Raw genomic sequence first — 24,341 nt, forward strand, 5'->3', positions numbered from 1 at the left:
AGCATAAAAGGCTTCAAACAAGGTTTAAAGAAATCCACAGATGAAAAATGAAGGTTCCCAAGTGTTTGCTATAGGAGGATATGATGAAAGAACAAGGATGTTTAGTTTGGAGAAGAGAAGATTGCTTGGGGAGGGGCAGTCATGATTTGTCTTTATATGGAAAGGAAAAAGGATATGAACGTTGTGCTGCTCAGCACTGAGTGGAAGGTGCAAAGAGTCTAGGCAAATTTAAGCTAAACAGAAGGAAAAGCTTCCTAACAATTAGACCTGCCTAAGCAGGCAGTGAGTTCCTCTTTATTGGAAGTCTTCAAGCAAAAGTCAAATGATCAGTTGTTGGGTGTATTGAAGTAAGAATTATTTCTGAGGGAGTAGGTTGGACAAGATGGTCAATGAGTCACTTCTAAATCAGAAATTCTATGTTTTGTGGAATAGAATGGAAACTAGGATGATTTTTGCTAACTTTTGAGATTAACAACAAGGACAATCGTTATCATTTACATCATGTCAGCAGCATAATATTGGATGCGGATACTAGCCTAACTCAGGATAGTATTTTGGAGGATCAAAGATTGAAGGGACCTTGAAAGTCATGCAGTTGATCAACTGTGTTTTACAACCCAGAGAAATTAAGTGACTTGTATAAGGGCATATTAGGAATAAGTTGTAGAGCCAAGTGTGGAACCCAGGTGCTCTAATTCTAAATCCAGGGTTCTTTCTACTACACCATGGAATCTTAGGTTCTTGAATTAAATTAGAGAGTAAAAGACTTTATCTTTGTGAGAAAGAAGGAACGGGGGGGGGGGGGGGGAAGCTAGGTGGTGCAGTGGATAAAGCACCGGCCCTGGAGTCAGGAGTACCTGAGTTCAAATCCGGCCTCAGACACTTGACACTTACTAGCTGTGTGACCCTGGGCAAGTCACTTAACCCCAATTGCCTCACAAAAAAAAAAAAAAAGAGAAAGAAGGAACGGAATATTTATTAAGTACCTACTACTTACCAGGCACTATTCTAAGGGTTATACAAATATTATCTTATTTGATTCTCACACCTGGGAAAGGTAAGTGCTACCCCTATTTTACAGTTAAGCAAACTAAGCCATACATAGGTTAAATTACCTATATAACTAATAAATGTCTGAGTCAAATTTGAACTCAAGTTTTCCTGACTTCAGGGCCAGCATTCAATTTATTCACTGTAACACCCAACTGCTTCTAGATAGAATACACACAGTCTTAAAATCAAAAGAAAAAAAAAAGTTCTCAACTATCACATGCTACAATTTAAATCCATTTCTGCTTTGGCCTATGTGGAAATGAAAAAGAGATCAGAGACATTCTTTTGGTTCATAAAATCAGTCCTTGGTCATAAAATCAATCCTTTTCCCAAAAGCACAGTAGACAGTTCTACCTACCCTCACCACACATGGCTTTCAAGTGCCTTACAACAAAAATTATATCAAAAACAACATGACAACAGTTTAAGCTTCCACTTAACCTACTATAAACCCTAGCTCTTTTGATGATGCACTTATATGATCATTTTTATCATACATACACACACATGCATGCACATACACACTTAGTGAGTTATTCTGAGTCTTTTGTTTGCCTCACTTTTCAAACCCATATTGTCAACAGATCATTCATCATTTATCAAAATCATTTCAAATTCCCTTTATGTTTTCTTCTTTGTATTCCTAGGAAGTTTAATAAGCTTTCTTTTTCTTTTCAAGCATTCAGAGAAATTGTAAATATAACTGAAACCAACCCATACTGATCCCAATGGAATAATCTGTAGCATCATCCCTTTTTCCTTTTGAGAAATTGGCTTAGTTGAGAGAATCATCCTAGTTCTACTGAGAGGAGTTCCTTTCTGCTTTGGAAGGAAAAAGGACCCTACCCCCTTTAGATGCCATCAGACCCAAAGATTCATAGGCCCAAAAGGATAGTTCACTGGATAGGAGACTTTGAGTCTATGCATATAGTCATTGCAGGGATCTACACCTGGAAATTCCAATATTTCCACATAAGATGAAAAAACGGGATGACCAGTTTGTTTGTTTCCATAATATCAATTTAAAGAATTTACAGTTTATGCCTTTTCCCCCCTTTTTATCACCTTAAATTTCCAAGAAAATTAATATAACACTTGTTTTGATAACCATCCCTACCCCTACCAAATAAAAAGTTCCTCAAAGGCAAAGACTGTGTTGTGCTTTATCTGTATCTCTACACCTCAAGACAGTGGGTTTAATGGATTTAAAGGATTGAATTGCTTGTACTTTCTGAAGTTCATCTCAGTCAGTAATTGTATAACAAAGAAAGCAATATTTGAGAAATCTAATTATCTTGGGTGATTTCATGAGAAATAAATCCAAATTTTTATATTTCTAAAACTCACTTATAGAGAATGATATTGAATTCCCTTTCTAGCTGTGAATGCCATGATGCCATTGTCCTATTATCTTAAGGAGATAAATACTTTAGCTCTTCACAACTGATATTCAATTCAATGCATTGAGTAGCTACTATGTGCCCAGAATGTGCTTCTGAGTTGGTGATTCCAATGCTAAGGCTCCATTATCTTGTGAGCTAAGATTCAACATTCAATTGATATTCATTACAATAACTTGTTGAATAACAGACTTCCTTCACCACTACTAAACAACACTTGACATTCTCCCCAAGCAGAAAACTATGTTGCATGGACACAAAGCAAGGATATAACCCACACATTTCACTCTTGTGTTGACATAGCTTTGGAGTTAATGTACAATAAGTATACTGTAGTGATTTCCCTAAATGGTTCTTCCATATGTCCTGCATTTGCAGGTTTAGAGACCTGTACTCCAGTGCTTTAAAACAAAAATATCTAGAATTCACTCTCTTGTTGCACATACAGATGATGAAGGTGCAGCTTCTCCAGTTGAATAACATTCATCTTTAAGTATGATATGAAAGTAACTTTTAAAAGGTCAGCTAAAACATTTCAGGACTAGGTTTAATGAGAGCCAGATGGCTGCCACATGACACTAGAATTTTGACTACTCAGTTAAAACAACAACAAAACCTCCAATTCATTAAGTTGAACATTTCATTTTCAAATATTTGTCACATTCTTTTTTTTTTACTCACAGACCTTACTGCTATAGAATGTGACATCACAGAAATTGACAAGTAGGAGTGGGTCTAGAGGAGGGTGACCTGGATTATATAGGACCTCATAAGCATGTTACATGAAGAAGAGGTGAATGAAATTAGGATGATTAGCAAGAGAAACAAAAAAATTGAAGGAAACATGATAACAACCTTAAAATATTGGATGGTCTGTCGTGCATGATCCCAATAAGAACAATGGATAGAAACTATAGGGAGGCAAAGGTTGAATTAATATAAAGAACTTCTTAAAAATTAGAGCAGTACAGGAAGAATATTGCTGCTTCATGAGAAAGTGAGTTCCCTGTAATTGAAGGCATCCTTAACAGGGCAGCTGGGTGGCACAGTGTCAGGACTAGGGTCAGGAAGATTCATCTTCCTGAGTTCAAATCCAGCCTCAGACACTTAATAGCTAAGTGACACTGGGTAAGTCACTTAACCCTGTTTGCTTTAGTTTGTCATCTATAAAATGAGCTAAGGAAGGAAATGGCAAATCACTCCAGTATCTTTGCTAAGAAAACCCCAAATGGGATCATGAAGAGTCAGACATGGCTGAAAATTGAACATGGTGTGTTGGACATGGTAACAACAGGTAACTATCAGACAAATATGTATAAAGGACTACTGTGTCTATTAAGGGTTGGACTAAATGATGTCTAAGAACACTTGCAACTCAGAGACATTAATACTCTATGAAATTAATGGGGGAGGGGGCAGCTAGGTGGCACAGTGGATAAAGCACTGGCCCTGGATTCAGGAGGACCTGAGTTCAAATCCAGCCTCAGACATTTGACATTTACTAGCTGCATGACCCTGGGCAAGTCACTTAACCCTCATTGCCCTGCAAAAAAAAAGAAAGAAATTAATGGGAGAAAACACACACACAAACTCAATGAGATACATTTTTTTAAAAAACTTAGAAAATAAGCTTAATCTTCTAGTCCATATCGGCAAGAATGAAAATCATGGAACACAGTCTATCTCTCCTCTATAATTCAAATAGAATGGTTTGTCAAGGTTTACTAATGACTGTCTCTGTCATTATAACTAATATACCAGGAGTAAGGACAGCTAGGTGCTACAGTGGATAGAGTACTGGTCCTGAATTTGGGAGGACCAGAGTTCAAATCTCACCTCAGACACTTACTGTGTGATCCTGGAAAAGTCACTTAATCTCAATTGCCTTACAACAACAGCTTCTGCTTCTAGTTCTGCTTATTCTGCTTCCTTTTTGTATCTTTAGAAACTAGGTCAATGTTAGGCACATAATAGGTGCTTAATGAATGCTTGTTGGTTGATTGACTGTTTTAGAATAGAGAAAGTCATCTACTTGGTAGGAAGTAGCCTCAAAGGCCACCTGACTACCAGCTTACCATTACCCATTACCCTGAATGTGGTTGACAATGAAATTTAAGATTCTGATTCTTATTAAGACTGACTATTGAAACTTGATTAGGCCTATAATTACACACTGTCTGAATCAAGATTGTCAAATAATGGGGCAAGACCTAGATGGCTGGGGAATCAACTTACAACCTATATTTCTCCATGAACACTCTGATCAGACAATATCCAGTCATTAACTGCCCCACATTTAACCTAGTAAGAACTAGTGGGGAACATTTTCTGTTGAGTCCAAAGCTTGAATTCTCTATCCCTAAAATTCCAATTAAATTTGGGCACTAAGGACATATAAAGATATTTATATAATTACTATATGTATACTATATTTATACATACACACATATTATATATATATATAGATATTCAAGATGTACTCTCATACACACATATGCATACATGAATAATGTCTCTAAAACTAAAATCAAATTTATACTTTAGATTGCCAGCAATAAGGGTGTCTGGAGTTTCTAAGACTTATTTTCCTCCATCAACTGTTTTGGCTGATTTCAGTTAAAACAAATAAAAGATCATCACTTCATTCAAGCAACTCCCTTTTCCCCCACCTTTGCTCTCTTCCACTATCCTTTCCTTCCCTTCTCCCTTCCTTCCCTCTTTCATAAAATCTTTCCCTTAAGGTTGCATAGCAGAAAAAGAATAGGATTTGAAGTCAGACAGATGATCTGAATTTAAATATTTACTCAGATATTTACTACCTTATCAAACCACTTAACTTCTCTGAAACTCAGTTTCTTTAACTGCTAAATGAGGAGGAAAAGTAACTGTCACAGAGTTGTTCTGAAGTTCAAATGATATAATATATTGAAAGCACTTGCCAATCCCTAATAAGCTATTCCTTTCCTTTCTCCCTTTTCTTTGTATTAATGGTACCAATTAACCAATTTCAGTGCAGTTTGCTAAATTTTCTTTTTAATTTTTCAACTGGTAGTGGGTGTCATTGACAGAGTAATAGGAATCATTTCCCCTCATTTTCTGTGTTTTCTTATGAAGTACCTTCTCTGCATACTTATATGCACATTGCCACCTATATTTAAATGTACAGATGACTAAATACAGAGCTCAGTAGGTGGTGAAATGAATAGAGAACTGGGCCTCAAGACAGGAAGACTCATCTTCCTGAGTTCAAATCTGGCCTCAGACACTTACTAGCTGTGTGACCTTGGGAAGACTAAATCTGTTTGCCTCTGTTTCCTCACCTGTCAAATGAGCTGGAGAAGGAAATGACCACTCCAGTGTCTTAGCCAAGAAAATCCCAAATAGGATCACAGAGTCAGATATGACTGAGAAACAACAGAACTACAATAAGTAAATACATCTTATTCCACTTAATATGTATATGGAATTATATGTTATAGAAAACATGTGCTTACAACATGTGGCATGCATTTCCATTTCTTGGATTTGATAATCCCATAGTGGTCATTAGTTACAGATACTTTAACCCAAGACAAGGCTCTATCATCGAGAATCATGAGACTTGGGATTATGCTCCCAACAAACTATCTGTGTGACCTTGAACAAACCATTCAGTGAACTTCTCTAGGCCTCACTGTCCTCATTTATAAAATATAAAATAAGGAAATTGGCTTTTTGGCTATAGAATTCTATTGTTTCTAATAGAATATTTTATATTTCTAATGAAAGGTCTCTTTTAGCTCTAAAATTCTATTATAATTTTTCACAATTTTGGCCAAGTTTGCCATTTGCCATTTTGTGCTTTCCAAGCAACTTCTGCTTAACCATGATGACCATGCCATAGGGAAGAACTTCCTGATGCTATGATACCAGTTTTGACCAAGCTAAGAAAAATTCTCTCCACTCTTCCACCCCCCAATTAGGTATCCATGATGGACACCAGAAGGTAATTACATTTCTCATGCAGGTCCATTACCACATTCTATCTTGCCCCTCAATGAGCATTTAGGTAAAAGCAAGAGATCAGCTTGATTCACAGAAATGTTAATATTATGATATCTTCATTCTCTGCTTTATATTCTCAAACTTTTGAAGAGGAATATTATTGTTTTTGACATTATTTGACTTTCTTGATTCAAGAATGGTGTAATTATAGTCCTGATCAAGTTTCTGTAGACAGCCTGAGTCCAAAGCGAAAAGCCACATATGGAAACTTTATGGTTAATCACAAACAGATACAACTTTTTCTTAATACACATTCCATTCTTAAAATTATTCTGATTTGTAAATATGTAGAACAATAATAAAATATATGTGTGTGTTTGTGATCCACGGTAGGTCAATGAAATGTACAAATAATCTAGCCATTGATTGTGTTCTCAAATATAATTTCCACATTTGCAATAGTTTTTTATCATAAATACATTTCATTCAAATAATTTCTTTAAAGAAACTTGTCATATTTTAGATATTAAATTATTGTGTACATTTGCAAAGTTACATATATGTATATATACATTATGAGCATAGATACATAATATTCATAGGAGAAATGTATATATATATATGTCTGTTTATAGCTATCTATCTATCATCATTATGCTTGTACAAAAAACAGTATACTCTTCAGGAAAAGAATTGCTGTTTCATGGACAAGTGCAAGGACACAAGCACATGTTCAGATAAAATCTTGTAACATGGGTTACATGACTTTAAAATAATCAGTCAGTTTATTGTGAGCAAAGAGAGCTATTGAAAAAAAAATCAAAGAAATAACTCAGCATTAAAGCTAATATCCCCAATTCCTTAGTTAAATGAGATAATAGTTATAACTTGAAAAAACCTTAATACATAGAATTTGTATTATCCAAACAACCATAAAGATAGTTTATCTATATCATGCTGTATCTATGAATATTTGGACTGAGCATGGCATGTGAGAGATTTCATGATTAGGGATTCAGAACTCGAAAAAATCTTACAGTTCATCTAGTCATATAACACAATCCCTTTATTTTATAGATAAGAAAACTGAGGCCCAGAGAAGTTGATTAAGTGACTTAGACAAAGACACATAAGTAGCAAAGAAATCAACTAGATGCAGATGGTATGATGATAGTTATATCCTGGAGATACAGGCAAGAATGTAGCTCAGTGAAGGACAGAGGGATGATGCTAGTTTTAAGCAAACTCTACTCTTTCCTTGTTATCAGAATATGTTGTTTGAGTGATACAGTTCAAAGTAAAAGTCGTTTTGAATATTGTATTTTATATTGTCATTATTTGTGTTACTAAACTATAAACTACATGAAGACAGAGATAACGTACGTAAGCTTTCTTTCTTTCCTCAGAGCCTAGCACAGTGCTCTGCACCTAGGAGTTCCTTAATAAATGTTTGAATTGGGGGCAGCTAGGTGGTACAGTGGGATAAAGCACCAGCCCTGGATGCAGGAGGACCTGAGTTCAAGTCTGACCTCAGACACTTGAGACTTACTAGCTGTGTGACCCTGGGCAAGTCACTTAACCCTCATTGCTCCCCCACACAAAAATAATAAATAAATAAATGTTTGAATTGGACTCCTAAAAAATGTTAAAAAATCATTTTGTCTGAATGATCTCTATGCCATTCAGTTTTTTTTAAAATGGAGTGTGAATAATAAGTTTGTAACTTAACACAGATTTTTTTTTATTTTTTATTTTTTTTTATTTTTTAGTGAGGCAATTGGGGTTAAGTGACTTGCCCAGGGTCACACAGCTAGTAAGTGTTAAGTGTCTGAGGTCGGATTTGAACTCAGGTACTCCTGAATCCAGGGCCGGTGCTCTATCCACTACGCCACCTAGCTGCCCCCCTTAACACAGATTTTTAAGGGGGGGGGGTCTTTCATTGGATCCACAATAGCTGCAAATTAAGGAAAATTAGATGACGATTTGTCTTTTTCTAAACTCACCGTGTCCGAAAGAGGAGGATTATATAGTAGAATGTTCTCCTTCCAGTATAGCTTATCACACCAATTCAGACGTTTTATCTGCATTTAGAAGCACTGAGACTAAAGTGAGTTCCTCTGAATGTGTTAGCAGGTGTTCCACATTGCTTGTCGCCACTCTACTCCCTCTCTCCCATGCACTCCTTGCCTGCGATTCTCGTCACAAGCCTATCTTTAACACCAACTGACAGTCAAACCAAATTGTTTAGTGGGTTTCATGAAGTAGACAGATGGAATTCTAGGAGAAGAGACCACCAAAACTGTGACCTAATCTGGGAATTAAACTCATATTTTAGAAATAAAGTATCATTTCACTTAGCCTGTTCAGAGAAAGAAAGAAATATCCCCCCTCCATCATTTTCCCCCTAAGGGTACACTATCCATACACACACACACACACACACACACACACACACACACACACACACACACACACACACTGCTAGAAATGTAAGCCTGCGTCAAAATTCTTGTTTATATATTACTTTAATTGTTACTTCTTCCAAAGTAATTGAGTCATTGGAAAGTGAGATAGACACAAAGCTGTTAAATAGCTAAGTCTGCTCAGATTTATTGTATATTTGATTGACTGGGGAAATGACTTTCAGTTGACATCTGAGCCAACAAGTTAGCTGAAATAAAATTTTGCTTAATACCTTTGCATCAATAATCCAGGCACAGCACCATTGATTGAGAAAGTCTGATCAATAGAGTATTACCGCCTGCCTAACTGTAACTTTGCCAGACTTTTTTGCTAATTCGGCTGATGACCTTCGTACCACTGCTTTTCAGGTTCACTGTTTTTTTCCCCCACTTTGAAATTCAATTTGCTCCATTTGCTGTTATTTAAGGAATTTACACATCCAATTGATTTCATCCTAGCTGATAAAGTAAAGAGTAGAGGATGAGAAGGATCATGTGAGATTGTGAGGAGTCTTTTGCACTCCTAAAATACTTCTTTAGGAAGTCTTTACATTAAATTAGCTTGGGGGAGATGGGGAGATGGAGAAAGGGAGAATGCTGTTGAGGAAAAGAAGAAAGTAACATTGCAATATTTAGATGAAACTAAAAGAGAGAGCCTACTGAGCAAGACGATGCATTGATGGATCTAAGAACAATACCTATAAAACAAGAAACTGATGAAGGCAACAGGAGTACCACTATGAAAGCAGGCAGAATCATAGAAATTTAGAACCAGAAATGACCTTAGAGATCTTCTAGTTCATCACCCCTACCCTTGTCATACAGATGAGGAAACTGAGACCCAGATAAAAGTTTTTTAAGGCCCCATGTCTAATTAATGACAAAGCTGAGATCATTCTTATATTCATGATTTCTAAGTAACCCCAGGATATGGGGGGGGGTGAGAGGATCTGACTTAGAATCAAATAATCTAATTTCAAGTGCAAATAGTTGGTCGGTTGTTTCAGTTGTGTCTGCCTCTTCATGACCCCAATTGGGGTTTTCTTAGGAAAGATACTGGAATGGTTTGCCACTTCCCTCTCCAGGTCATTTTTACAGATGAGAAAACTGAGGCAAACAGATTTAAATGATTTGCCCAGGGTCACACAACTAGAAAGTGTCTGAGGCCAAATTGGAACTCAGGTTCAAAGTAAGGTCTTCCTGTCTCCAGGCCTGGCACTCTATCCATTGTGCCACCTGGCTGTTGTAACTTACTCAGCCATGAACAAATCATTAAGCTTTCTAACTGGCAATTTCCTCATCTGTAAAATAGAGATAAAAATTCTTGGGAGGTTTGTTTTGAAGAAAGTACTTTGTAAAACACCATAAAAATGTGAGTAATTGTTTATTAACATAGTTGTAAGACAAGGGAACATTAAAATTAGTTTCTTTTCTCTCAGTTAGACTATTTGAGTTTTTGTATATGGATGAGTTTTCATTTCCTAATGAAATCTCTGTCAAATTTTGTATCTCCCCACTGTCTTTTGGTAATGTTTTATGGGGGGGTGGGTTGCTTTTTGTTTTCCTCTCCCTAATCTGGCAAAGGGACAATATGATTTTTAATATTTAAGAGGTGATTCAAACTGCTTTTGTGAAAGAAACTTTCACAACTGGTAGGTTTCAGAACTTAGAAGTGCTAGCCCCAATTGAAAGTGAGGATTGACAGCATTATGGCTAATTCACATTCCTCACATAACTGAAAGTTTACTTGCAAGGAACTGATACACTGGAATAGTCTCATGGGATCTGCTAAAGTCCCCTTTGCCCTTCTCTCCTTAAAACTTTACAGATCTATTAGCCAACAATTATGATGTAAAGCAAGATGAATTTTTGTTTTAAAAAATCAACTAATATTTGTATAGTTTAAGATTTGCCTTCTCAAAGTCCTTTAGCCTATTTAAAGCACTAGTGCTGAATGTTGCTTAAAGGTTTATTGAGCCACAAGTTATTACTTATTGTTAAGAAGACTTATGAGAGAGTCTTTTCTTTCTTTAGGGCTAAGTTCCACTCTCAATGTAGTCTAGACCATTTAATTAACCATTGTAGTGTTCCTTTAAGATCACTTACAGTGTGGGAATTCTTTCTAGCAAAAAAAAAATCTTTTAACCAAATTCTCATTCTTTTTTCTCTTCGATCCACTTACATAGGCTGCCTTGACACACTATCTCTCCACCCCAGGCATTTTCTCCAGCTGCCCCCCAGTCACCATGCATGGAATTCTTATCTTCTCCCCTCCTCATCTCTGCCTCCTGGCTTCCCTGGGTTTCTTCAAGTCCCTACTGAAAACCTCATCTTCTATGGGAAGCCTTTCACAAGCCCTCTGAATTTTAGTGTCTTCCCTCTGTTATTTCCTCTTTGTCCTGCACATAGGTTGTTGTTCATGTTCATTTGCTTGTTTTATCACCACTACCTCCCCTTAGATTGTGAACTCTTTGAGGGTGGGGACTATATTTTGCCTGTTTTTGTATTCCCAGTGCTTAGCACAATGCCTGGCACATAGTAGGTGCTTAATAGATGTTTACTGACTGACTGACAAGCAACCAATTTTTATCAAAATCCATCTATTATTTAGTAGATTAAGTTTTAGGGAGTTGATTGAGGTAGTTGCCAACCAAGTGAGTTATCCAGGATCATACAGCCATAAATTATCAAAAATGGGACTTGAACTCTGGTCTTCATGATTCCAAGCCTAACTCCTTAACCAGGCAAAGAATTTGGTTATACCACATAGGATCATCAATTTCAAGCAAGAAGAGAGTTTTGATATTATCCAGTCTAGGATTCTTATTCTGGGGTACATAGACCCATATTTCATGGGGTCCATGAGTTTTGAGGGGGAAAAATTACATCTCTATTTTCACTAATCTCTGAGTGAAATTTAACGTTAGTTATGCATTTAAGTAACCAACAGGAATGAAAGATATTTTCATCACTTTACAGTTGTTGGTATCTTGAAATATCATTTATATGCATTTCTGTTTTGAAATTATTATGACTATTAGGTCTGCTGCTACTTTGCAAGTGATTAGAGTTTTCCTCCTACAGGATATATTTCAATATAACTGGTTTTGTTTGTAATCTTATGTAATTTTTATTCATTTAAAAAGATTTTTTTCTGAGAAGAGGTACATAAGCTTTTCTTGCCTTCCAAATGTATCCATTACACAGAGAGAGAGAGAGAGAGAGAGAGAGAGAGAGAGAGAGAGTTTAAGAATCCCTGATCTAAATAACTCTAAAAGACTTCAGAACTATTATCAACACAATTACTCTCTAATATTCCAGAATACTTATGAGGAGCTTTCTACTTACCTCCTAACAGATGTGATTGACTCAGAGAGCCAACTGAGATCTCTAGATCTAGATCTATAGATCTACAGATCTCTATCTCTATTTCTATCTGTAGATGTAAAAATAGATCTATAGATTAGACATGACCAATGCAGATATTTTTGTTTGTTTGTTTGTTTTGTTTTGTTTTGTTTTAGGTCAGGCAATTGGGGTTAAGTGGCTTGCCCAGGGTCACAATCCAGTCGTCTTTCAACTCTTCCAGACTGAGACATCAATTTGGATAAGTTATGGAAAACAGAACTCAATGACTCCATGTTGCCTGGTTCTGATTGCTTTGCCACCAGCAACATTACAAACACTACAGGACTATTCCTGTGAAAACCTCAACTTTCCTGGGAATTCCTAGAGGTAATCCATGCTAAATCTACATAGGAAAAGCAAAGAGAAGACTTGAGATAATACCTAGTGAGTTCCAACTTGTAAATCAATTCTATTTAAAAGAAAAAAAAAAGCTTGTGTGGGAATCTGAATTCACTAAGATTGACTAATAAGATTAGCCCATTTCATAAGATAAAAGTTCAGAAGTCTTCTTTACTCTCCATAAAATCTAATAAAAATTGACCATGAAATATCTATTACAGATGAAAATTTTGGTTTAGTCCTATGCAAGTAATGAATCTTTTCATCTTTCCATGTATTTATCACATAGACACAGTTCTACAATGTTGCATTAAAACAATCATACATGTTTTAGGTAATAATTCACATAACATTTCATAGGATTAAAAATAGTTTCTCTGTGAAGGGCATTTGGAGATTTAAACCATCAGTTATATATTCATTGCTTATACATCTGAGCTATATCTATATTGGCACAAACATATAATGAGGGCAACAGTTGACATTTTTAATGTAAGGGAGAAAAGTGTGACCTAATGCTAATTACAGATGTCAATTATATTTGTGTTGTTTAGGGCACATAATGTCATTGGTACTGTATTAAAAGAGAAGAAACTATAATTTGAAATTGTTCTAGAGAGTTGTTATCTATAGGGGAAAGACACAGAAGCTACTATCTCCCAGACTCCTAGCATTGGCAAGAAGCTTAGGTAAAATTGAGCTAAAATCAGCTCACCAAAGCTAAGAAGGATCTTTAAAGAAAATTGAAGAAATTGTTATTATTTAGTCTAAAAACAAGAGTTGTCAAATGACTCTTGTTGTCTTCATATATATCAAAAGTGGTCATTAATAGGATGAGATCCATCTGTTCCCGAGTGTCAGAGGATATAACAGGAAATGATTCAAATTGCAAGAAGACAAATTTAAGTTGACATACTACAGGCTCTGGGCTTATTCTCTCAACCCTATCTGAACTGGAAGATCAGTTCCCCAAAGGGCTGCTGATTCCCCTCAGTATTCTAGAGGTAGCCCTGATGAATGAGGTAAAAGGGGTTGTTATATTATTGTCAGTCATGAGCACCCATCTGATGTTGTTCTTTCCAATATAATTTAACCAGTTAACATCTTCCCAATATCAATCTAATATCATCAATTGACTTCTACAAATGGCTATCTCTTGAGAAGGCATAACAAAGGCTAAAGAACAACAGCCACCACCCCACCCCCAAACCTGGGACATGCAAACTCAGTCCCTGGTAAAAATAGACTCAAACTTACTTTGGAAATACACTTGTGTGGGGAAGGGGTGGAGAGGGGAGGTTGCTTCTTGGCTTTGTGAATCATTTTGGTTGCTGAAGTGGCATTTGGGTATTCCTTTAACCTTCAAAACTTATAGGGCTATATCCTAGTCTGTTCTATGCATGTTCTATCCATTCATCTAAGACCAAGAAAGAATAATCACAAAAAAAATAAAAGAAACAAGGTGGCATGTGTTTACAACCACATGGCAGCTAGGTGGGGAGATAAGATAGCTTTGTTGGCTACCACTGCCTTTCTCCCTTCCTGGAAGCCCACAGAATTTCATCTTCCTCACTCAAAGCTTCCAGGAAGGGAGAAAGATTATCCGTTTGAAACTGTTGTATGCATACTCAGTTTCATCTCAGTAACCAGTTTAAAGACTTTTTATCTCTATGTAGTAAGCCAACAGAAATAATCAGATCCCCAAGTCTGTTTTGAAGTGGGGAGGGAAAGGAGTCGTCCATTACACATTAACAGAAGCATTATCACCAAAAACCCTTCTGTGGATATCACCACTTTCTCTCAATACTAGAACCTCATTGGCCAGTCTCCTCTCCTCCATTTATCCACATAAAGTAAGAACTTCTTGACAGCAATGATTTTAAATTCTTGAAACATGAGGGTTACAAGGACAAATGGGAATATCTCCATTCTGTGAAATCTTTAGTGTTAAGATAGGAGGGACTGATTGTTGATGAGATGGCTTACAGAAACTCTTCCTGAGAGTAATGTTTATTTAGATACTTGATTGCAGAATAATTCAGGAAACTCTCTTGATTCTAACTCTCTGTCACATATTTGTTAGTTTCTAATTTCCTTTTGATGTGGCACAGCAGATGGACTGCTGAGCCTAAAGTTAGGAAGCCTGAGTTCAAATGTGTGGTCTCAGATATATACTAGCTAAGTGACTCTGGAAAGTCACATAGCCCTGTTTGCCTCATCTGTAAAATGAGCTGGAAAAGGAAATTGCAAACCAGTCTAGTATTTTGCCAAGAAAACCTCAAATGGGGTCACAAAGAGTCATATGTAACTGAAAGAACTGAACAACAAGCTTCCTATGAGTAGAGAGAATAAAATGTTTGTATTCACATTCTGATCATTATTACAGTGTCTAAAATATACCAGACACTTGATAAATAGATGCTGGGTGATTGTTAGTTCTTTCTCTTGAAATGTTCTTATCTCTTACATTAGATTTCCAGGTGCTACTGCCTTTCTAACATTTTCAGTTGCTGGTGCGCTCACTCCCTCCCCGCCAAAAAAAAAAAAAATGCTTGTATTTATTTTGTATATAATTTATTATTACATTTGGTATCTCTAAAAAGACTCTAAATTCCTTATGAGTTTACTTTTTTCATTTCTGTATTTGTATTTTCTCAGTGCCTAGCACAAAGTTTTAAATAGAATAGGTGCTTAGTAAATTTTAACTGGTTGATTCAACTGATATTCTTTTATTTATTTCGTATATTCTTCATGCTTCAGTATCTATATGCATTTTGATTTTCCCACTCCAACTTTCAATAGACTTGTAAGCTACTTGAGGGCAGAGACTTGTATCCAGAGGCTCTAAAACAGTGTCTTGCCCATGTTGTTGTAATTTGTCTTTCGTACTCAAAGAGGACAGATGACATGATATTGGGGTCAAGGTCCAGTGTGTTCAACTGTGACTGATCAGTCTATTACAAGCTCAGAAGGCTCTACCACAGGTTGGACACACATAGTTCATTTGAACATTTGGGATGAAGATATCTCTAGATTTGTGCATCTCACATTTTCTTTGTGCTGCAGTGTTTCTGTTTTGCTCAAAGAGCACATAAGTGCTTAATAAATAAATGTTTGTTGAATCAAAACAACAGCCCTCCTACAGTGTGATACAATCAGAATGATTCATTTTTTTTCTAGGGCTGGATCAAGAGACAGAATACCTTGATTGGTTTGGCCAAAAGCTATAGTCAGAACAAATTCATGGAAAGGTTTTGTAGAGCCATACATGCCCTCTTGAGCTCCTTTCTGTCTTTTAGATTCAATGATATTCTTTTTCTGACCATGAAAGAAATACATATATTTAGAGAGTGTGCACTGAAAACATGCCCAAGAGGCAGAAGGTTGGAGAGATGTTAACAATAGAGAATACAGTTTTTTACTAACATTATGAAAAAATGTTAGTAACTTGATAGAGAGGATCTATGATTGCCTCATTACAACAAATAGATAAATTATTTTGGTAAATTTAAATCCTGCTTGGCTTGGCTTTGGAATCTCAAACTTGCTCCTAGGTAGGTTTACAGGAACCTCCAACAGTAACTTAAAGAGATTGTAATCACTACATCTAATTACAAAGAAGAGAAAAATCACTATAAAAAAGCTTACAGTGCTATTGAATTCAGTGGGAGGTGTGTGTGAGCATCTTGGAAAAGAATCTAGCCACTTGGTCTTAAGTATAATGAAAGAGAATAATTAACAGTATGACTAGAAGCCATTGCCATCTTGACAGTCTGCAGAGACAGAATTGAAGACATTTGCTTCATGACTGAGAAATGAATAGAATTGGGGCACTGGTAATAAACACTTCTATAAAACAAAAGAAATTAAAGCAATTGTATTAAATTAAATTTGAAACAAGAACCCTTTATGTCAAGATCCCTTCCAACAGTGGTGAAGCTTTCTGATTTCCTGATTTTTCATAGAATAAAGTCGATTCTTTCAGACTTATTCAGCCTCATCAAACTGGGTCTCCCACTGGGAAATATCATTAAGATGGCAGCTCCCCCAATCCTCCACCTGAGAAATGGTAGCTGAATTCTCAGATTTTTATTCCCCACTGCACTCCCTCATATCCCACTGATTTCAAAGAGAACTTATCATAAAGAAGGGGAATGTAAGGATTGGAAAAGAATAAGCTTAGTTCCTCTTTTCCTAAAAGCTGGCTGGGGAAGTCCTTTTGAAAGACTACACATTAAATTCCAACACTATGCAAAGAGGGTCATTCTTTTTTTTCTACATAACTCTATCAGGCTAAGTCAAGTGGCCAAAAGAAATAAACTTTGCTATGAACAAAGCAATAACAAATGTATTTGATTTAAAAAATACTATCAGAGGCATCATGGCATGAGTGAATAGAAGATAATCACAGGAATTTGTCAACAAGCACTTATTAAACACTTATTATGTGCCACACAGTGTGTTGCCAAAAACCTAGTTCTAAATATTGCCTTAGCCAATACTAGGTGTATGACCTTGGCAAGCCATTTAACTACTGAGAACCCCGGACAAGTCTTTAAGATTCTGGGTTATGGAGGAAGTGCAGATACATAAGGTAGACATTTCCTACACTGTTGAAATTAAAGGGCCAGGCCCCAAACTGACCAACTGAATAGCTGCCTGACTTTTTCATTAACTCTTTGTGGTAGAATAATACAATTTTTTGTCTGTTTTGGTAAATGAAGTTGATGTGGCAGAAAGCAGATCAAAGGTATATGTAAACATGACAAAATTAAATTCCATAGGACTAACATTGCTAGATACATAGCCTGTACAATCTTGGTGCTTATTAAAATTTGTTTCCTTATTCTATACAATGTATATATTCCCAAACAGTTCTGCATTAATGGATTTTTTTGGGGGGTAGGAGATAAATGATCCCTGAGGTAAGGAAATTAGTAGGATACTTTATCTATGATGGCATAACTGATACTTCCCAGCTGAAAGTGATTTATCCTCAAATGTCTCAAAGCATTTTTACCAAGACTTTTCTTTGCACTTATCACATTCACCTTGTATGATGCCTGTTTATGTGCATAGCTGCACAGCATAGTGAACAGGGAACTGGACTTGGTCTGGTTCAAATTCTGCCTCAGAAAATTACTAGATATGTGACTCTATGCAATTACTTGACCTGTCTGTACCCCAGTCTGGCTCACCTTTAAAAGGTGCTTTGAATTTTATGATTTCCAAGGTACTTCAAGCTCTAAATCTATTAACCCAAGATCTTCCACTCCTAGTTAGATAGTTAACTCCTTAGAGGAAAGACTATGTCATTTGTCATTTTTGCCTCATTTCCTGGCATAATTTATACTTACACAACACACACACACACACACCACATTTTGGATTCCAAATTTTATTAACACACACAATATATATGATAAGATAGATAGATGGATAGATGGATAGAGAGATGAATAGATATGTGTATATATACATATGTTGTGCCTTAATTGCAAAGAATGATGGAATTGAGGAAAAGATATGGTATTCAGTTAAGATCTAACTGAATTATATTACATGTAAACAAAACCACTGAAAAAGTTTAAATGGGAAATGAGTAACAGATAAGACATCAACACTGACTATAAATGATTATAAATTAATTGCTACAATGAGAAAACTAAAAGAGCCCAAAAAGTGGCTTAGTCATTTGACTTATTTGCCAAATGAGAGAAGTAGCTTCCAAAGGCAACACCAGATTAGTATATAACCTCATTTATAAGATCTTTCAAAGAAAGATGATTAATAGACAATTATGAGCAATATCATCTCATAAAACAGGGATAAGCAGTGAAGGGTAAAAACAGTCTGAGGGAAGCTTGGCAAAATATCCAACTAAGCAAAATCATCCCAAGGGCATTCAAAAATAAAAATAGAAAAAGGACTATAAACAGAGGAAAAATGGAAAAGATTTGCAAAAATTATTATAATAAAATGTTTCCTCTGTAAAGGATAGTGGAATTAGCACACTGAGATCCTAACATCACATGCACGAGATGCTTTTCAGAGGAAGTAAGAATTGTCACGAAGAAGAATAAAGACAGGGAAAGCAGCCTGAAATGGATTTACCATGAGTGTGTATATAAACATATTCATGTAGTAATAATAAGCATTGATTATATTTAGGCACTTCAATGTTTTAAAAAATACTTCCCAATATTATCTCTTGTGATCTTCATAGCAACCATTGGAGACAGGTAGTATTATTATCCTCATTTTATGGTTGAGGAAAAACTGGGACAGGCAGAGGTTCAAGGACCTGTCCAGGGTTACACAGCTACTAAGTATCTTAGTCCTACATTTGAACTCAGTTCTTGATTAAAAACTCAACAGCTCGGGGCAGCTAGGGTGGCGCAGTGGATAAAGCACCGGCCCTGGAGTCAGGAGTACCTGAGTTCAAATCCGGCCTCAGACACTTAACACTTACTAGCTGTGTGACCCTGAGCAAGTCACTTAACCCCAATTGCCTTCCCGAAAAAAACAAAAAAAAAACAACTCAACAGCCCTGGGTACTTCTTGGCATGTTGTCTTTCCTCTTCAGTCAATATTTCTTGTGTTTATGTAACTACATCTTTGCATATGTATATGTATAGACACACACACACACACCACACACACAACACACACACATATATATATATATATATATACTACACACACACATATATATGTCTATGTCCTACATAAAAACATGGATATGTGTCTATTTCTAGAGATATCTATATCAATCTATGGAGATTGATATAAATATCCAAATAGATATATAGATCAATAGATATGATTGATATCAACATATATAGACATAGATATAGAAAGAGGTATATAAAATGGACATAAAAGTATAAAGGGGGTGCGGAGTCAAGATGGCAGAGGAAAGACATTAAACCCACAGGGCTCCTAATACAATAACCCCAAAAATAGCAATAAAAGAACCCTTGGGGCAGAAAAACACACAAAAAATACTGGTTGAGAGTTTTCTCCAGCTATAGATAGATTTCAGGGGGCTGTGCTAGGCCACGAATAAAGCCTAACCCTGCAATCGGGCCAACACAGCAGACACCCTGCAGAGGAATTTGTCCCAGTGCCTCTGAATCAGCTCCAGCACCTGCGTCTTCTGGAACCAAGCATGCAGTCGGACTGAACGGCTGGTGGGGGTAAGTGCAGGGGTACCAGTGGACTGGGGGGAAGGATTCGACTGTCCCACCCCAGTGGGGAACCAGGAAGAAATTCTGAGTGGTGGGAGAACCAGGTCAGGGAGGGGAAAAGGGGAGCAGTCTCATCCTAAACTGAGAACCACACCACAGAAAGCTTTGCTGGTTGATTGCTTAGTAAAGTAGGCCTGAGGTTATATCTGGACCTGAGAACAGGCCAGGTGAGATTAAAGCCTGCCCCCCTCAACCCAAAACACCTGGGACCCTCGGGAGCTGAGAACAGGAGTGGAGCCGAGAAGCAGCCCCACTCCCCCCCCCCATCCTCCAGTGGAGAGTTTAAAATCAAATGAAAGCTAGGCCAGGCAGGCTGAGAATAAGCCCAACCATCCCCCTGGGCCACGCTTTAGCTTGAACAGTATGTCCTGGAAGCAGAGCTACACTTTAAGAAGGAATAAAAAGCCAAGAAATAGTAAGCCAGGATGAGTAGGCAGAGAAAGCAGAGACCATCAGAAACTTCTTGGGAGAAAGGTAGGACCACAATACAAACTCAGAAGAAGAAGATAATAACAGGGTCAAAGCTCCAATATCCAAGCTTCCAAGAAAAATATGAACTGGTCTCAGGCCATGGAAGCTCACAAAAAGGGACTTTGTAGAGAAAGTAGGAGAAAATAGAAAGAAGATGTAGAGAAAAGGAGGAAAGAATGGAAAGGGAAATGAGCAATTCAGGAGAGTCATGAGAAAAAAAGTCAACAGTTTGAAAAGCCAAATGAAAAAAGAGATTAAAAAACTGTCTGATGAAAATAACTGCCTAAGAATTAGGATTGAACAAATGGAAACTAGTGACCTTATGAGAAACCAGACACAGTAAAGCAAATCCAATTGAATGAAAAAATAGACGGCAATGTAAACTATCTCCTTGGTAAAACAGCTGACCTAGAAAAAATAAATCTAGGAGATATAATTGGAAAATCATTGGAACACCTGAAAACCATGACCACAACAAAGCTTAGACACATCCTCAAGAGATTGTGAGGGAAAATTGCCCTGATATTCTACAAGCAGAAGGCAAAATAGAAATTGAAAGAATCCACCACTCACCTCCTGAAAGAGATCCCAAAAGGAAAAGCTCCAGGAATATTATAGCCAAATTCCAGAACTCCCAGGTCAAGGAGAAAATACTGCAAGCAGCTAGAAAAAAGGAATTCAAATACTGTGGAGCTCCAATAAGGATAAAGCAAGATCTAGCAGATTCTACATTAAAGGACCAAAGGGCATGGAATATGATATTCCAGAGGGCAAAGGAACTGGGACTTCAGCCAAAAATCACATACCCAGCAAAAGTGAGTATAATCTTTCAGAAGCAAAAATGGGATTTCAATGAGAAAGAGGTCTTTCAAGCATTTGTGATGAAAGACCTGAACTGAATAGAAAAATTTGACTTTCAAATACAAGATCCTGGAGAAGCATAAAAAGGTAAACAGGAAAAAGACTTCATGAGGGATATTAAAAGATCAAACTGTTTACATTCCTACATGGGACGATAATACTTTGAAATCATAAGAACTATCTCAGTAAGAAATTCAGGGGGCAGCTAGGTGGTGCAGTGGATAGAGCGCTGGCCCTGGAGGTCAGGAGAACCTGAGTTCAAATGTGACTTCAGACACTTGACAATTACTAGCTGTGTGACCCTAGGCAAGTCACTTAACCCCAATGCCTCACCAAAAAAACAAAACAAAACAAAAAAATTCTTCACAAGAAATTCACAGAAGACAGGGCTGAACTGAATATGAAGGGATGATATCTGTAAAGCATTTATGTTTTGTTCTTTGTAGGCAGACAGGGTGAGGTGTCTTATGACTAGGGCTGGATTTGGGCTTGGGACCTCCTGGGTCCAGGGCTGGTGCTTTGTCCACTGTGCACCTAACTAATCCATGATAACCTCATTAAAATAGTTTGAGGTGTAGGAGGAGTAAACTGGGGGAGGGAGAAGGGGAGAGATGGTCGGGGGGAGAGGAAGTTCCCATGAAGGAAAGAAGAAGAAAGCTTATGGAGAAGAGTAGAAGAGGGAGAAGGAGTTGGGGAGTGAGTGAACCTTAATATCATCAGAATTGGCTCAAAGAAGGACTGACATACATACTCAAGTAGGTATAGTAATATATTTTTGCCCTGGGGGGGGGAAGAAGAAAAGGGGCGTGGGGGAGAAGGGAAGGAGGAAAGGGCAGAATTGGGGGAGAGAGCAGTAAAAAAGCAAAACACTTTCAAGGAAGATGAAGGTGTTCTGCATTACTGCACCAGTACGACATATTGAATTGCTTGATCTCATAGGGAGGGTTGAAGAGGGAGGGAGGAAGAAAAATTTAGGACACAGAATTAGATCAGGGACCCTGATCTCATTGGAGTGGGCTCATGGAGGGAATAGCTTTCATACCCAATTGGGAGGAGTAATCTATTTAACCCTGCAGGGAAATAGGAGGGGAAGAGGACAAGGAAGGAAGGGTGTAAAAAAGGGAGTGCAGAGCAAGGGAGAGGATAGTCAGAAGTAAAATACCTCTGAGGAGGAATAGGTAAAAAGAAGAGAGAGAGGTAAATGTCATGGAAGGGAGTGGGATGGAGGGAAATAGTTATGATGATTGATTGTAATGGCAAAACATATGGTACCTACTTTGCTGGGCTTTTATGGAAGAAAATTCTCTGTCAACCTTAAGCTACTATATAAAGGCTATGATGAACAGGATACTATCAGGAAAACCTGGAAAGACCTACATGAACTGAAGCAGAGTGAAATGTACTGTATACAAAATAACAGCAATAGTGGGGGATGGTCTGCTGGGAAGCATGTGGTTATTTTCAGCAATGCAGTGATCCAATATAACCCTGAAAGACTTATGAAAGATTGCAGCCCATCTAAAGAGAAAGAACTGAGAGTATCTGAAAACACGATGGAAAAACATTAAAATTTTTTTTTCATTTCCTCTTTGACAATTCCTTAATCTGAAGTTTGGGGTTTTTGACTGTTTTCTCTCAAAAAACCAGCTAATATGGGAATTTTTCCATGACTACTCATGTGTAAGTTATTTGAATTGCTTGAGTTCTGTGTGTGTTGGGGTGAGAATGGAGGGGGGAAGAGAAGTGTGAACACAATGTTTTTTTTTAAATTGATGTTAAAATTTTGTTTTTACATATATTTTGGAAATAAAATTCTATTCAGAATAAAAAAAAGTATAAGGGCCAGCTAGGTGGCACAGTGGATAAAGCACTGGGCCCTTGGATTCAGGAGGATCTGAGTTCAAATCCAGCCTCAGACACTTGACACTAGCTGTGTGACCTGAGCAAGTCACTTAACCCTCATTGCCCTGCCCCCCCAAAAAAAGTATATACCTTGCAGGGTTGTTGTGAGGATCAAATAAGATTTGCAAAACATTTATCATAGTTCCTAGTACACATTAGGCACTAAATAATTATTTTCCCTCCCCTCCCCCATATATGTATAATGTGTTGCATAAAATACATAAGCACTTAATTGGTCTAAATTTGGATAGGCCACTGGTGTTTTCATTTTTTTCTATTCTCTTTCTTTCTTTCTTTTTCTCAATAAATATTATATTATCTATTAATATAGATGGATTGGGTTTGCAACTGAACTGAGAGAAAATTGGAACCCAGACCGAGTCCAGTTCCCTGTTCACTATGCTGTGCAGCTATGCACATAAATAGATATCATACAAATCACCTTGTATGATAAGTACAAAGAAAAGTCTTGATAAAAATGCTTTGAGATATTTGAGGAATGAAGTTCTTTGTTAATAATTCATGAATTACCATTATACTTTTAAGTGAATAATTAGGTCTCAAAAAAACCTGCCACTTTCCAGTTTTTCAGGGAAGTCAAACTTTCAATAATTTCCATTGACATTTCTTACATCCATTATCTTATTAGAAAACAAACTTTCTGTTTTTCATTAGATCCAACTTGTGATCTTCTTGTATTTGACTTTTTTCAAACATATACCACCTTTAACATTTCTGTTTTTATATCATTGGCCTAGAGTTGGATTCTTGTGACTAAAGTCAATAAAGGTGTTTTTTTTTAATTTCATTTAAGCTCATCTCCCATTCAAAATCATTCTTCACCTAGGCATTATTCTTGCCTTCCATTTCATTATTAGATAGTCTTATTAGAGCTTGTGTAAAGTTTAGATTTTTCAATAACTCTAGATTCTTTAGAAATTTCCCCTTTCAAATCTAAGTAATTCCTTAATTTAGGTTCTCATTTCACACAATCTATTCTTGTTTTTAATAATAAATATTTTTGGTGTCTTTTTTTCCATTTATTTATTTGGAATTTCCCCCCACCTTACATGTAAAAACACATTGTAACAACAATTTTTAAAACTTTATGTTCTAAATTTTCTTCCTTCCTCTTTATCCCCCCTTAAGAACTCAAGCAATTCAATATACCTTATACATGTGCAGTCATGCAAAACATAGCAGGGGAAAAA

The sequence above is a fragment of the Dromiciops gliroides genome, chromosome 3, assembly GCF_019393635.1.
Source record: "Dromiciops gliroides isolate mDroGli1 chromosome 3, mDroGli1.pri, whole genome shotgun sequence".
Lineage (NCBI taxonomy): Eukaryota > Metazoa > Chordata > Mammalia > Microbiotheria > Microbiotheriidae > Dromiciops > Dromiciops gliroides.